This window comes from Schistocerca serialis, chromosome 2 (genome assembly GCF_023864345.2).
Source record: "Schistocerca serialis cubense isolate TAMUIC-IGC-003099 chromosome 2, iqSchSeri2.2, whole genome shotgun sequence".
NCBI classification, from domain to species: Eukaryota; Metazoa; Arthropoda; class Insecta; order Orthoptera; family Acrididae; genus Schistocerca; species Schistocerca serialis.
In genome coordinates, this window is record NC_064639.1 from 813,377,611 (window position 1) to 813,393,254 (window position 15,644).

Sequence of the window (15,644 nt, forward strand, 5' to 3'; positions counted from 1 at the left end):
CGACAGACGTACAGGAATTATGGGCAAATTTAAACTGATTGTAAATCACTCTCTGGAGTCGTATGTGTATATGCCAAATAAGTGGATTAACAACGGAAATGATCCTCCGTGTTTAATAATCAAATTCGTAAAGTTCTGATGAAACAGTGACGATTGCACTTTCGGTTCGAAAAAGGATGCGCAAATGTCGACAGGCAAAAGATAGCAGAAATTCTTGCGTCCGCGAGAAGATCAATGCAACTTCCAGCGTCATTCCTTAGCGAAAGATCCTGCCGAGAACTCAACAAAATTTTGGTCATATGTAAAATCACTAAGCAGGTCTAAGACTTCTATCCAGTCACTCGTCGGCCAGTCTGGGATGGCAACAGAAGACAACACCAGAAAACCTGAAGTTTTAAATTTCATATTTAAGAAATCATTCACGGAAGATGGCCGTATAAACGCACCGTCGTTTGACCGTGGTACACACTCCCCTACGTAGAACACTGAAGAAGGCTTCTCTGACGAAAAAGAGTTGAAAACAAGGTAAGTCACAAGGTCCAGATGGAATCCCAATACGGTTTGTCGGAGAGTACTAAGCAGACCTGGCCCCTCACTTATTGTGAATCTCTCACCCAACGCAATGTCGAGAGCGACTGGAAAAAAGCGACACATGGTTAATAAATATAAAAGATCGGACCAGTACAATTGCAGACCTATATCATTAACATCGATCAGCCGTAGAATTATTGAGGACACATTTGAATTCGAATATAATGAAATTCCTAGAGGTAGTCTTTCCAGAAATGAGCACGGATTTAGAAATCATCGCTCTTATGGAACTCAGTTTGTTCTTTTTATCTCATGGCAGTCTACAAACCACGAACAGAGGGCAACGGACAGATTTCATATTTCTAGATTTCCGGAAACCATTTCACGCAGTATTTTCACCTGCCTCGATATTACTGGATGTTTGTGTTGCCCTCATCCTTTCATCATAATCCATGAAAGTGGCGAGATAGGACTGAGCAAAGGTTGGGCATTTGTACGGGCGCTGATAAACGCGCAGTTGAGCGCCCCACAAACCAAACGTCATCATCATCATTTCACGCAGTGCCCCACTGCAGGGTGTTAAGATCAAGGTCCAAGCACAAGATTTAAGTTCCCACATATGTGAGTGGCTCGAAGACTCTTTGAGTGACACAACCGTACGTTGTCCTTTACGGCGAGTGTTCATCGGAGACGAGCATATCGTCAGGAGTGCCCAAAGAAAGTGTGATGGACCCACCCTTATTCTCTATATACATAAATGATCTGACGGGCGGGTTGAATAGCAATTTATGTATGTTTTCTGACAACGCTGTGGTGTACTAGAAGATGGGGTCGTTGAGTAAGTGTGGGTTAATACAAGGTGACTTGGACAGAATTTCTAGTTTGTGACATGAACGGCAGCTTGCTATAAATAAAGAAAACGTAACTTAGTGCAGATCAATAGAAAAAACAATCCTGTAACTTTCGAATATACCGTTAGCAGTGTGCTGCTGGACATAGTCACATCGATTAAATATGTAGGAGCGATGTGCAAATCGGTATGAAATGGAATGAGCACCTTCAAGCTGGAAATAGGGAAGGCGAATGCTGGCTTCGTTTTATTGGGAGAATTTTGGGAAAGTACAGCTCGTGTGTAAAGGCGGCGGCATACGAGGGTTGTCCAGAAAGTAAGTTTCGATTGGTTGCGAAATGGAAACCACAGTGAAAACCAGAAACATTTTATTTGCAACAGTTAGGTACACCTTCTCTACATAGTCGCCGCTCCAACTTCGAGTTTTGTCGTAGGGTTGTATCAACTTTCCAATACCCTAGTCATAGAAACCAGCCGCCTGTGTTTTCGGCCAGTTATCTGCACTGGTCTGCAGCTCGTTGTGTGTGGAAAAATTTTGTCTTCATAGCCAGCGGTTCTTCTGAGCAGAGATGAGACTCAGGGGGAGCCAATTACGGACTGTATTGTGGTTCTCATCGGACGCGCTGCAGAAGCGTTCGCCGGCCGGGATGGCCGAGCGGTTCTAGGCGCTACAGTCTGTAACCTCGCTGCTGCTACGGTCGCTGCTTCTAATCCTGCCTTGGGCATGGATGTGTGTGATGTCCTTAGGTTAGTTAGGTTTAAGTAGTTCTAAGTTCTAGGGGACTGATGACCTCAGAAGTTAAGTCCCATAGTGCTCAGAGCTATTTGAACCATTTGCAGGAGCGTTCATTGCGCTGCAGTGTGCGGTCGAGAATTGGCATGAAGAAGGAACTGCTCGACAGTTGTGTTATGTGGGCTGCATGACAGGCGAAATCTCACACCATGGCCTCATACTTGGCGGGAGACGCTATTCCCTACACATTTTCACGTGCCCTCTCTCTTCGCTCAAAACTGAAAAGAGCGACGCGACACGATTGACGGACATACTAGAGACACTGCCCAAAACATCTGTGCAAAGCTTTACCCGACTTTCTCTGTGGTTTCCATTTCGCGACCGATCGGGACTTACTTTCTGGACAACCCTCATATATGCCGCTCGTGTGATCCATTCTTGAGTACTACTCTAGCGTTAGGGATCTCCACCAGTAGGGTTAAAGAAAGACATCGCAGCAATTCAGCGGCGTGCTTCTAGATTTGATACCGGTATGTCCTATCAGCACCCAAATATTACGGAGATTCTTTGTGAAATCAGGTGGGAACCTCTGGCGCGAAGACGAGACATTTTCGCGAGGCATTTCAGACCTATTGCAGATTGATTCTATTGTCACCAACGTATATTTAGCGCAAGGGTCACGAAGATAAGAGTAATTAGGGCTCATACGGAGGCTTGCAGACAGTCGCTTTTCCTTCGCTATATCTGCGAGTGTAACAGGAAAGCAAACAATTAGGTGTGGTGCAGTGTTCCCTCTGCCATGCCTGTTATGTTGTGGACTATATACGTAGAGGTAGACAGTACTGTTTGACCTTCTGGAATTATTAACAGTGGACATGCGACGTTAATTTTGACAGAGTTATCACGGAAATACTTTAAAGGCTCACTCTATAACTAATATGTATTTAATAACAATTTTGCAGGGAAAACGACATAATCGTAATAATTTTGTCCTGTTATTCACCGATATTGTTGCCGCGGACGATAGTAGCAGCGAGAAATAGAAACCGATCATTTCAGTATTTGGCTGTTAAATCGATATAAAATGTCTATACGAAGATAAAGCCTGGGCACTGATTAACAATGAAAAAAAAAAGATGAATGGAACCGACTGAAATTCTTGAGGAAAGTAAAACGACGTATACCCATACACGAGATACACTACGTTGTTATAAGTGAAGAATTTGATGTGTATTTTTCGTCATAAAATTACTGCACCAGGAAGGATAACAACGAAATTTTAATTTTTTTAGTTATATATTTCTGCCTCAGGTCACACAAATGGTATCATTACCAGCTTCTATTTATTTCCAACCTGATTTAAACGCATAGTATACGAGGAGAGTTCAATAAATAAAGCAACACTTTTTTTCTTGACCAATTTCGGTTGAAAAAAATCGGAGCTTGTTGTGGAACATTGTGGAATATTCTCGCGTCAGGTCCTATGGTTTCATGAAGTTCCGATTGATGGCGGTACTACTCGTAGCCTTCAAAATAGTGTCTATAACAGAGGTGCGTTCCAAGCAGAGAGCGATCATTAAGTTTCTTTTGGCGGAATATCAGAGCTTCGCAGATATTTATAGGTGCTTGCAGAATGTTTGCGGAGACGTGGCACTGAACCACGATGACTCGTTTGGCAAGGCGTTTATCATCATCTCAACAAGGTCGCGCAAACCTGTCGGATACCCCAAGTGCCGGCCGGCCGTACACAGCTGTGACTCCTGCAATGTTCGAACGTGCTAACACTCTCATTCGAGGTGATCGACGAATCACAATCATACATCTCACTGCTCAACTAAGACGTCCCTGTAGATAGTGCTGACACACTCGTCCACCAGTTGGAGTACTCAAAGGTGTGCGCCGGCTGGTTTCCCAGTCGCCAAATAGAAAACCAGTAAAAGCATCGAAGGACCATCTGTGGGGAAATGCTTGCACGTTACGAGGCTGATCGTGTCAGTTTTTTGTCGAACATCGTCGCAGGCGATGAAACAGGGGACGATTTTGAACCGGAAACAAAACGGCAATCCATGGAGTGGTGCTACACCACCTCTCCTCCGAAGAAAAAGTTCAAAGTCGCAGCCTCAGCCGGTAAAGTCACGGCGACGGTTTTGTGGGACTCTGAAGGAGTTATTTTGTTTTATGTCCTCCCTCGCGGTGCAACGATCAGCGCTGAACTGTCCTGTGCACTCCTCACGAAACTGAAGAAACACCTTCAGCGTGTTCGTCGTTATAAAAATACGAGCGAACTTCTCCTTCTCCATGGCAACGCAACGACTCACACAAGTCCGCGCACCCGAGAGCAGCTCACAAAACCTCACTGGGCTGTTCCTCCACATCCACCTTACAGAAAAATGAACCGCAGTCTCGCTAGGCCACGGTCCTGCCTCTGTCGATTTCCGACATGTGCTGGCAGGCGTTTCTCCTTCCTAACTCGAGGGGTAACACCATCTCCTCACAAGCAAACAACAATCAAATGTGATTTCCGAACGAGCAACCACCTGCGTAATCTTCCCTTATCTACTGACTGTACATGAGGTTACCCCTAAAAGCGGAAATGATAATCATTTTCATATCCACCCAAGTAGCACATGCCAATCACAATCTGACTTTTTTAGTTGTCGACTTCACGGTGTTGCAATTCTAATGCACAGCATACGAGCAAAAACACATGAAACGTACCAGACTGATGAGATTGTTTACAATTAGGTCTGTAGTGAAGCATATTGAATTTGAACATTTTTGTTCGGCAACTATTAACAGCCATCAAGTAATTCTTGAAATGCATATTTCGTAATCAAATTTTTTTATTGCAAACCTCAAGTATCAACTGGTTTCGGTCTTAAGCCATTTTCAGTCATTCGACAGTGGATGCATCTCAGGTGTTATAATACGTAATAAATAATAGCTTAGTAGATTCTACACAGGACGTTTAGAGTCACCCCAGATGTCTTGTGTAGAAACTACTATGCTGGAATTTATTACATATTATATATCCTCTATCAACTAATGAGATGAGGGATGTATTTAGTTGAACTGTTTTTTACCCTTACATCCAGTGATGATGGTCTAAGACCGAAATCGGTTGATGCTTAAAATTTCCAATAGAAAATCTGATGGTCAATTATGCATTTTATTTTCAAATTGATTGGACGACTGGTAGCACCCAGGCTCAGAAATGTAATCAATTCAAATTTTCATAACTGAAATACTAACGAGACCACCCAACCGTGTACAGACCTAAGGAGAGGAACAAACAACTTCATCTCACCGATCGACAAAGGTGGCAGTTGCTGGCTTGTGCGGGCGATTCGAAGTCGGCACGGCGTGTTAATCTCTCGTGTTGCGTGGCTGCTCCATGACACCCGGCAGCCGTTATCTACTGTGTCTGGCGTAGAGTGGGGATCAGCGACCAGCGCAGTGTTACATTCCTCTTGCACGGCGACTATTTACAGTGATTATCTCGTAGATACAGTGTAGCTTTTGTATCTGAGGCTGAAAGCAGGCAGGAAATACACAATAAAGTGCTTAATGATTGAAATAGCGAACAATAAGAACGTCCACTCACATGGAATTGCTAAATTAGCACGTCTCCAAGATACGATAAATAGAAGAATGAATACAAGCAAGCGGCTCAATCTAAAAAATTAAAAGACTGACATGCCTCCACAAGGTAAAGTTAGAATGTGTCGGGTACAGAAGCATGAAATGTATTTGTTCTCAGACATATCTCAGTCCTAAACTAAACTCCTCCAGAACAGGTCATGAAGGCCCAACGGAACCGACCGGCCGCCGTGTCATCCTCAGCCCGTAGGCCTCACTGGATACGGATATGAAGGGGCTTGTGGTCAGCACACAGCTCTCCCGGCGTGTTAATCTCTCGTGTTGCGTGGCTGCTCCATAACACCCGGCAGCCGTTATCTACTGTGTCTGGCGTAGAGTGGGGATCAGCGACCAGCGCAGTGTTACATTCCTCTTGCACGGCGACTATTTACAGTGATTATCTCGTAGATACAGTGTAGCTTTTGTATCTGAGGCTGAAAGCAGGCAGGAAATACACAATAAAGTGCTTAATGATTGAAATAGCGAACAATAAGAACGTCCACTCACATGGAATTGCTAAATTAGCACGTCTCCAAGATACGATAAATAGAAGAATGAATACAAGCAAGCGGCTCAATCTAAAAAATTAAAAGACTGACATGCCTCCACAAGGTAAAGTTAGAATGTGTCGGGTACAGAAGCATGAAATGTATTTGTTCTCAGACATATCTCAGTCCTAAACTAAACTCCTCCAGAACAGGTCATGAAGGCCCAACGGAACCGACCGGCCGCCGTGTCATCCTCAGCCCGTAGGCCTCACTGGATACGGATATGAAGGGGCTTGTGGTCAGCACACAGCTCTCCCGGCCGTACGTCAGATTACGAGACCGGAGCCGCCATTTCTCAGTCAAGTACCTCCTCAGTTTGCCTCACAAGGGCTGAGTGCATCCCGCTTTCCCAACAGCGCTCAGCAGACCGGATTGTCACCCATCCAAGTGCTAGCCCAGCCCGACAGCGCTTAACTTCGGTGATCTGACGGGAACCGGTGTTACCACTGCGGCAAGGCCGTTGGCATCTCTGTCCTACTCTCACTTATAATCGATCACTACGTTCACTCACGAACCATCCAATCTCTCAATGACTGTCTGATCTGTCTCCAACCACCACTTCGAGGTTCTCCACAATCAGCCGTTTTCTTCCTTATTTTTTATTTTTTTCTCCTCTGCCCCCCAGGGCACTGAATTTTCTCTCTTGTCGTATCTGTCGTTGGTGGGCTCAATTTACGATCTCACACAACTAACAACCGACACTGCACAACCACAGCTCCCACTCTTTGTACAGGGTGACAAAATTTACTACCTAGTGAGTCAAAAAGTGTCTCATCGACGGCTGGCATGTAGCATAGCAATTCCATCGTCACACTCACTCTGCTTGATATTGCGACACTTCACACACTGCGACTCGGCCTCTCTATTGGCCTCCATGACGGATTTTTCATGAACCCTACTACGAATTACTTCAAGTGTATTTCTTAGTTGTGAAGATGGCTGCAATTCGCTTGTTTGTAACGGTAATGCCTGAGCTTCACTCAAGTGTCCCCGAGCATTTGCGGCCCCGTGGTGGCCCTCTGTTATCAGTCCGTCTTGCACAGCAAGGCACGCATTTCAGTTGAGCCATACCTGTCTGGCTTTCAGGCAAGTCTCTCAGTGGCCAGGTGCGGCTTAAGTGGAGCTCTTTTGTTCTGGGTGGCGGTGTCACGCAGTACTGTGGGGCAGAAGATGCTGTTGTCACTTCCTGACAGTGGTTTGTGGCACTGTTATCTTATTACTATTGATCAAGTAACACACGACTTTGGTCGTTCAATTCTCCGAGGTCTCTTTTCAACACCACAAGACAGTTATTTACTTCAATTAAAAAGATATAATAATTCGTTAACTATAGACGTTAAAATTTATCTGCATCGTCAGAAAATAATTTATCACAACTTAGTGAAACCGTAAATACATGTATTTAAATATTTTGAATATGTTCCATGTCGCCTGTCATAGCTGCCTCAACTTGTATATCTACACTGCCATGTTGATCTCTCCATTGACAAAAGACTCCGGAACAGTACCCCTTCGGATCTCCGGGAGGGGACTGTCAACGGGGAGGAGATAATAAGAAACATATTGAATAACCATCGAATGGATAACGTTCTACGAGTCGGGGTGTGGAATGTCAGAAGCTTGAACGTGGCAGGGAACCTATAAAATCTGAAAAAGGAAATGCAAAGGCTCAATCTAGATATAGTAGGAGTTAGTGAAGTGATTTCCGGTCAGGTGGGTACAGAATAAATCAACAGCAGCAGAAAATGGCATAACGGGATTGAGATTCGTTGTGAATAAGGTCGTAGGGCAGAGATTGTGTTACTGTGAACAGTTCAGTGATAGGGTTGTTCTTATCAGAATCGACAGCAGACCAATAACGACAACGATATTCAGGTATACAGGCTGCCGTTGTATTTGAGGATATTAAAATGGTAATGTAGTAGGTAAAGGGAGATGAGTCCGTGGCAACTGGAATGCACTTGTAGGTTAAGGAGTATAAGAAAAGGTTACGGGAAAATGTGTGCTTGGGACAAGGAATTAGAGAGGAGAAAGACTAATTGAGTTCTGCAATAAATTTCTGTTAGCAATAGCGAATACTCTGTTCAAGAATCACGAGAGGAGGAGACATAAATGGAAAAGGTCGGGTGATACACGAAGATTTAAGTTAGATTACATCATTATTAGACAGAGATTCAAAAATGAGGTATTGGATTGCAAGGCGTACCCAGGAGCAGATATAGACACAGATCACAATGTAGTAGTGATGAACAGAGGCTGAAGTTTAAGAGATTAGTCAGGAATTATCAATATGCAAAGAAGTGGGATACGGAAGTATTAAGGAATGATGAGATACATTTGAAGTTCTCTAAGCCTATAGATATGGTAATAATGAATAGCTCAGTAGGCAGTACAGTTGAAGAGGAACGGACATCTCTAATAAGGGCAACAACAGAAGCTGGAAAGAAAAACAGTGCTACAACGAAGGTAACTGTGAAGAAACCATGGGTAACAAAAGAAATACTTCAGTTCATCGATGAAAGAATGATGTACAAAGATGTTCAGGGAAATTCAGGAATATAGAAATACAAGTTACTAAGAAATAAAATAAATAGGAGATGCAGCGAAGTTAAGACAAAATGGCTGAATAAAAATGTGAAGAAGTCGAAAATGAAATGATTGTCGTAAGGACTAACATAGAGGAAAGTCAAAATACTTCGGGGAAATTAAAAGCAGGCCTGATAAAATTAAGAGTGCAACGGGAATTCCACTATTAAATGCAGAGGAGAGAGCGGACTGATGGAAAGAGTACATTGAAGGTCTCTGAGGGGGAAGATTCGTCTGGTGTGATAGAAGAAGAAACTGGAGTCGATTTAGAAGGGATTGGGGGGATCCAGTACTAGAATTTGAATTTAAGAGAGGTTTGGAGGACTTAAGATCAAATAAGACAGAAAGGATAGATAAGATTCCATCAGAATTTTTAAAATCATTGGGGAAAGTGGCAACAAACCGGCTATTCGAGTTGATGTGTAAAATATATGAGACTGGCGACATACCATCTGAATTTCGGGAAAATATCACCCACACAATTCTGAAGACTACAAGAGCTGTAAAGTGCGAGAGTTACCCCACAATCAGCTTAAAACCTCACGATCCAAGTTGCTGACAAGATGAATATACAGAAGAACGGAAAAGTAAATTGAGGATGTGTTAGATGACGATCAGTTCAGCTTTAGGAAAGGTAAAGGCACCAGAGAGCCAATTGTGACTTTGTGTTTGACAATGGAACCAACACTAAAGAAAAATCAAGACACTCTCATGAGATTTGCCGACCTGAAAGAAGAGTTCGACAATCAAACTAGTGCAAAATGTTCAAAATTCTGGAAAGTCTTGGTGAAACAGCACACGCGCAGCCCTTCCCGGACGTTTTTGTTGCAGTGCAGGAAGGAATTTGTTCTTCAAAACATTTTCGTAGGATGCTCCTGTTACCGTAGTGCCCTTTGGAACGCAATGGGTAAGGATTACGCCCTCGCTGTCCCAGAACATGGACACCATCATTTTTTCAGCACTGGCGGTTACCCGAAATTTTTTCGGTGGCGGTGAATCTGTGTGCTTCCATTGAGCTGACTGGCGCTTTGTTTCTGGATTGAAAAATGGCATCCGCGTCTCATCCATTGTCACAACCGACGGAAAGAAAGTCCCATTCATGCGGTCGTTGCGCGTCAACATTGCTTGGCAACATGCCACACGGGCAGCCATGTGGTCGTCCGTCAGCATTCGTGGCACCCACCTGGATGACACTTATCGCATATTCAGGTCGTCATGCAGGATTGTGTGCACAGAACCCACAGAAATGCCAACTTTGGAGGCGATCTGTTCAACAGCAATTCGGCGATCCCCCAAAACAATTCTCTCCACTTTCTCGATCATGTCGTCAGACCGGCTTGTGCGAGCCCGAGGTTGTTTCGGTTTGTTGTCACACGATGTTCTGCCTTCATTAAACTGTCGCACCCACGAACGCACTTTCGACACATCCATAACTCCATCACCACATGTCTCCTTCAACTGTCGATGAATTTCAATTGGTTTCACACCACGCAAATTCAGAAAACGAATGATTGCACGCTGTTCAAGTAAGGAAAACGTCGCCATTTTAAGTATTTAAAACAGTTCTCATTCTCGCCGCTGGCGGTAAAATTCCAACTGCCATATGGTGCTGCCATCTCTGGGACGTATTGACAATGAATGCGGCCTCATTTTAAAACAATGCGCATGTTTCTATCTCTTTCCAGTCCGGAGAAAAAAAATCAGAGGCCTTAGAACTTGAATGCACCTCGTACTATATATACAACAGCGAAGAGGGAATAATAAGAGTGGATGACCAAGAACGAAGTGCTCGGATTAAGTAACGTATAAGACAGAGATGCAGTCTTCCACCTCTTCTCTTCAATCTGTACCTCGAAGAAGCAATGATGAAAATAAAAGAAAGGTTCAGAAATGGAATTAAAATTCAAGGTGAATGGATATTAATTATGCGATTCGCTGGTGTGATGACATTGCTATCGTACGTGAAGAAGAATTACACGGTCTGCTGAATGGAATGAACAGTCTAGTCAGTACAGCACATGGATTGAGAATAAATCGAAGAAAGACGAGAGTAATGAAAAAAAGAGCAGAAATAAGAACAGCGAGAAACTTAAAAAAAATGGTTCAAATGGCTCTGAGCACTATGGGACTTAACAGTTGGTGATTGGAATTTCGTGAGAAGATTCCGTTGCAACGAAAAACGCTTTTCTTTTAATGATGTCCAGCCCTAATCCTGTATAATTTCTGTGACACTCTTTCCCATACTTCGCGATAATACAAAACGTGCTGCCCTTCTTTGAACTTTTTCGATGTACTCCGTCAGCCCTATCTGGTAAGGACCTCACACCGTGCAGCAGTATTCAAAAAGAGGACGGACTAGCGTAGAGTAGGCAGTCTCCTTAGTACGTCTGTTACATTTTCTGTGTCCTGCCAAAAAGACGCATTCTTTGGTTAGCCTTCCCCACAACATTTTCTATGTGTTCCTTCCAATTTAAGTTGTTCGTAATTGTAGTACGCAGGTATTTAGTTGCATTTACGGCTTTTAGATCAGACAGATTTATCGTGTAACAGAAGTTTAACGAATTCCTTTTAGCACTCATGTGGATGACCTCACACTTTTCATTATTTAGTGTCAACTGCCACTTTTCGCACGATTCAGATATCTTTTCTAAATCGTTTTGCAATTTGTTTTGGTCTTCTGATGACTTTATTAGACGACAGCGTCATCTGCAAACAACCGAAGACGGCTGCTCAGATTGTCTCCAAAATCGTTTATATACATAAGGAAGAGCAAAGGGCCTATAAAACTACCTTGGGGAACGCCAGAAATCACTTCTCTTTTACTCGATGAGTTTCCGTCAGTTACTACGAACTGTGACCTCTCTGACAGGGAATCACAAATCCAGTCAAATAACTGTTTCAGACACCTGTAAGTATGGTTTGTATTCTGTGCAAAATTCATCGAACAGTCGGTCTTACTTATGAAGAAAAGTGTACCTATAGCAACAAATGCAGCCAATAGCAAGTGAAAAAATGATGAAATTTCACATGTAAAAAAATTTATGTTGTTATGTTTTTGTACTTCCTCTGCTAAGATTGTGAATCCTGAATCCTTCCTGGTCATGCTGACAAAGTTTTATGAATTTACTTGCAAAAGTATAGACAGTGGATATTAAAATATCCTGTGGTGCCTCTCCTGCTCCAAGTCGGCCCGTTTGACGTCCTATCCCCCCTTAATAAATGCTCCACTTAACAAATGTGATTTCAGTACACGTGGTTATAATTACACATGGTGCTGCTGCGATACATATACGGAGTTTTAACAAAATTCTTTGTTGAATTTCTGTGACAGTTAATGAAGACAAACATTGCTGTAGGTTCTATTACTTCGAAAACAATTATCTCACTCTTTTTTATATCAAAATACAGTTTTAATCTCACTACAGAGAATATGCCTACTCACTAACCACGCCTGCATCAGAATCTAGTTTCTCATACAGAACAACGCTACGCTCGTGTACAATCTATCTATAGTAATGGCTGTCCTCTATTCCACAAATATCGACAGGTTAGCCACATGCGCGTCAAAATGTACACGCGTCTTGAAAGTCTCATGCACCGGATGTGAATAGGGAGCGATTCAACCACGGTATGGTACTAACGATATCAGTATCTTCACTAGTTGCATACTTCATCCAAACATGAGACCAAAAACCTACCTTTAGCTGCGCTTAGATAAGCGTTATACCCTCACGACTATATAACCCTTTAAAGGCGCTGTATCGTACAGTAACTGTGACGTTTGTGGCAGTCCCTCTGGTGACGTAGATGCTGTGAACGAGACGCCGCCTTTTGTCCAGAGGCGCACGACTGGTGCGAACGGGCGCAGCCACACTTTTTCACGAGCTTATTCTCTGCCCCGCTAATGGCCGCCATTTCGTGGCGGCACATCCCAAGTTTCGCAAATTACCTGCAGCCTCGCACCTGCTACCCAGCTTACATTATAAAGAAAGGTGTGCCCACAGGCACAGTGAGACAGCGAGTGGGGGAGGGGAGGGTAAGAATGCCGGTGGGGGGAGGGGGGGAATGAGAACGCTGTGAAACGAGGTATCACAAAAATGCAGCCAGACATTAAAGCACGTAACAAATAGCTTCAATAAAATTTACTTAATGCTGACCAAACAAATAAATACACATATTTCTCATTTGGTCACGACAGTGTTCGAATAAGCAAGCAGAGAGGCAGACTAAAATTCTAGAAAATCCGCAAAATGAAAGAAGGAGTAAGGAAGTCTAAATATTGTCATACGATCTTCGTGAGCTCAGCGAAGTCAGCTTAAAGAAACGCACGTTTGTCGGTGCTGTGAACAGTCTGCTGATTATATGATTTAATTTTATCCGATTTCAATCACATATATTAGTTCTACTGTTATATTTGATTGATGTTTATCCATGCCGTATGAATTGTACTTTAGACAGAAGAGATTCGCACTTCAGCAAGAATGCCCAGAAGCCGCTGAGAGCCGTATTTTCTGAGCGCAGTAAGAGAGAAACCTCAAACGTGGGCTGCCAACCACCTAGCAGCAAGATTGTATCGATAAATTAGAAATATCGATAATTTGAAAAATAATTCCGGTGTTTATTCCTCGATATTTACACTGTCGATAACTTTCCATGACATGTCGAGCCTTCATAATTGTATTTCTTTGTTATTTTACTGGTTATACACTGATGAGGCACAGCATTGTGACCACCTGCTTAATAGCTTGTTTGTCCCTCTAATTTTTTTAAAGTCCTCAGTCTACAGACTGGTTTAATGCGGCCCGCCACGAATACCTGAATACACTCTCCTGTGCCAACCTCTTCATCAGAGAGTAGCACTTGCATCCTATGTCCTGAATTATTTGCTTGATATATTCCAATCTCTGTCTTCCTCTACAGTTTTTGCCCACTACAGCTCCCTCTAGTACCATGGAAGTCATTCCCTGCTGTCTTAACAGATGTCCTACCATTCCTGTCCCTTCTCCTTCTCAGTGTTTTCCACACATTCCTTTCCTCTCCGATTCTGCACAGAACTTCCTTATTCCTTACCTTATCAGTCCTAATTTTCAACATTCGTCTGTGGCACCACATTTCGAATGCTTCCATTCTCTTCTGTTCCGATTTTTCCACAGTTCATGTTTCACTACCATACAATGATGTGCTCCAAACGCACATTCTCAGAAAATTATTGCTCAAATTAAGGCCTATGTTTGAGACTAGTAGACTTCTCTTGGCCATGAATGCCCTTTTTGCCAGTGCTAGTCTGCTTTTGATGTCCTCCTTGCTCAGTCCGTCATTGGTTATTTTGCTGCCTAGGCAGTAGATTTCCTTAATATCTATTTCGTGACCATCAATCCTGATGTTAAGCTTCTCGCTGTTGTCATTTCTGCTACCTCTCATTACTCTCGTGTTTTACTCTCAGTCCAAATTCTGTACTCATTATACTGTTCACTTCATTCAGCAGATCAAGTAATTCTGATTCTAATACTGGATGCCTTATCTCTTGTAAATCGACTCCTGTTTCTTCTTCTATCACATCAGACAAATGTTGCTCACCGCAGAAGCCTTCAGTGTACTCTTTCCACCTACCCTCTCACTCCTCTGCATTTAACAGTAGAATTCTCGTTGCACCCTTTAATGTTAACAGCCTTGCTTTTAATTTCACCGAAGTTTAGTTTGACTTTGCTATTTGCTGATTAAGTCCGTCCGACAATCTTTTTTTTTCTATTTCTTGACTTTTTTATTCAGCCATTCAGCCATAGCAATGTCGTCAGGGAATTGTGTCACTGACATCCTTTCCCTTGAATTTTAATTCCATTCCTGAACTTCCCTATTATTTCCATCATTCCTTCTTTGATGTATTGATTGAACAGTAGGGGCGAAAGACCACATCCCTGTCTTACACCCTTTTAATCCGAGCACATCGTTCTTTGTTGTCCAGTCAATTCATTCCCTCTTGGCTCCTGAACAAATTATATATTACACGTCTCTCCGTATAGCTTACCCCTATTTTTCTCATAATTTCGAACATCTTGCATCGTTTTACATTCCCGAATGCTTTTTCCAGGTCGACCAATCCTGTGAACGTGTCTTGATTTTCTGTAGTCTTGCTTCAATGATCAACCGCAACGTCGGAATTGCCTCTCTCGTGCCTTTACCTTTTCTAAAGCTAAACTGCTCGTTGTCTATCACAGCCTCAGTTTTCTTTTCCATTCTTCTGTATATTATTCCTGTCACCATCTTAGATGCATGACCTGTTAAGCTGACTGTGCGATAATTCCCGAACTTGTCAGCTCTTGCAGTCTTCGGAACTGTGTGGATGATATTTTTCCGAAAGTCAGATGGTGTATCGCCAGACACATAAATTTTACACACCAACGTTAATAGTCGTTTTGTTGGCACTTCCCCCAAATATTTTAGTAATTCTGATTGAATATTATCTGTCCCTTCTGCCTTAGTTGATCTTAAGTCCTTCAAAGTTCTTTTAATTCTTACTCTAATACTGGATCCCCTATCTCTTCTAAACCGACTCATGTTTCTTCTTCTATCACATTAGAAAAATCTTGCTCATCGCAGACGCCTTCACTGTACTCTTTCCACCTATCTGCTCGCTCCTCTGCATTTCACAGTGAAATTCCCGTTGCACTCATACTGTGACCAGCCTTGCTATTAATTTCACAGAAATTTAGTTTGACTTTTCTGTATGCTGAGTCAGTCCGTCAGATAATCCTTTCTT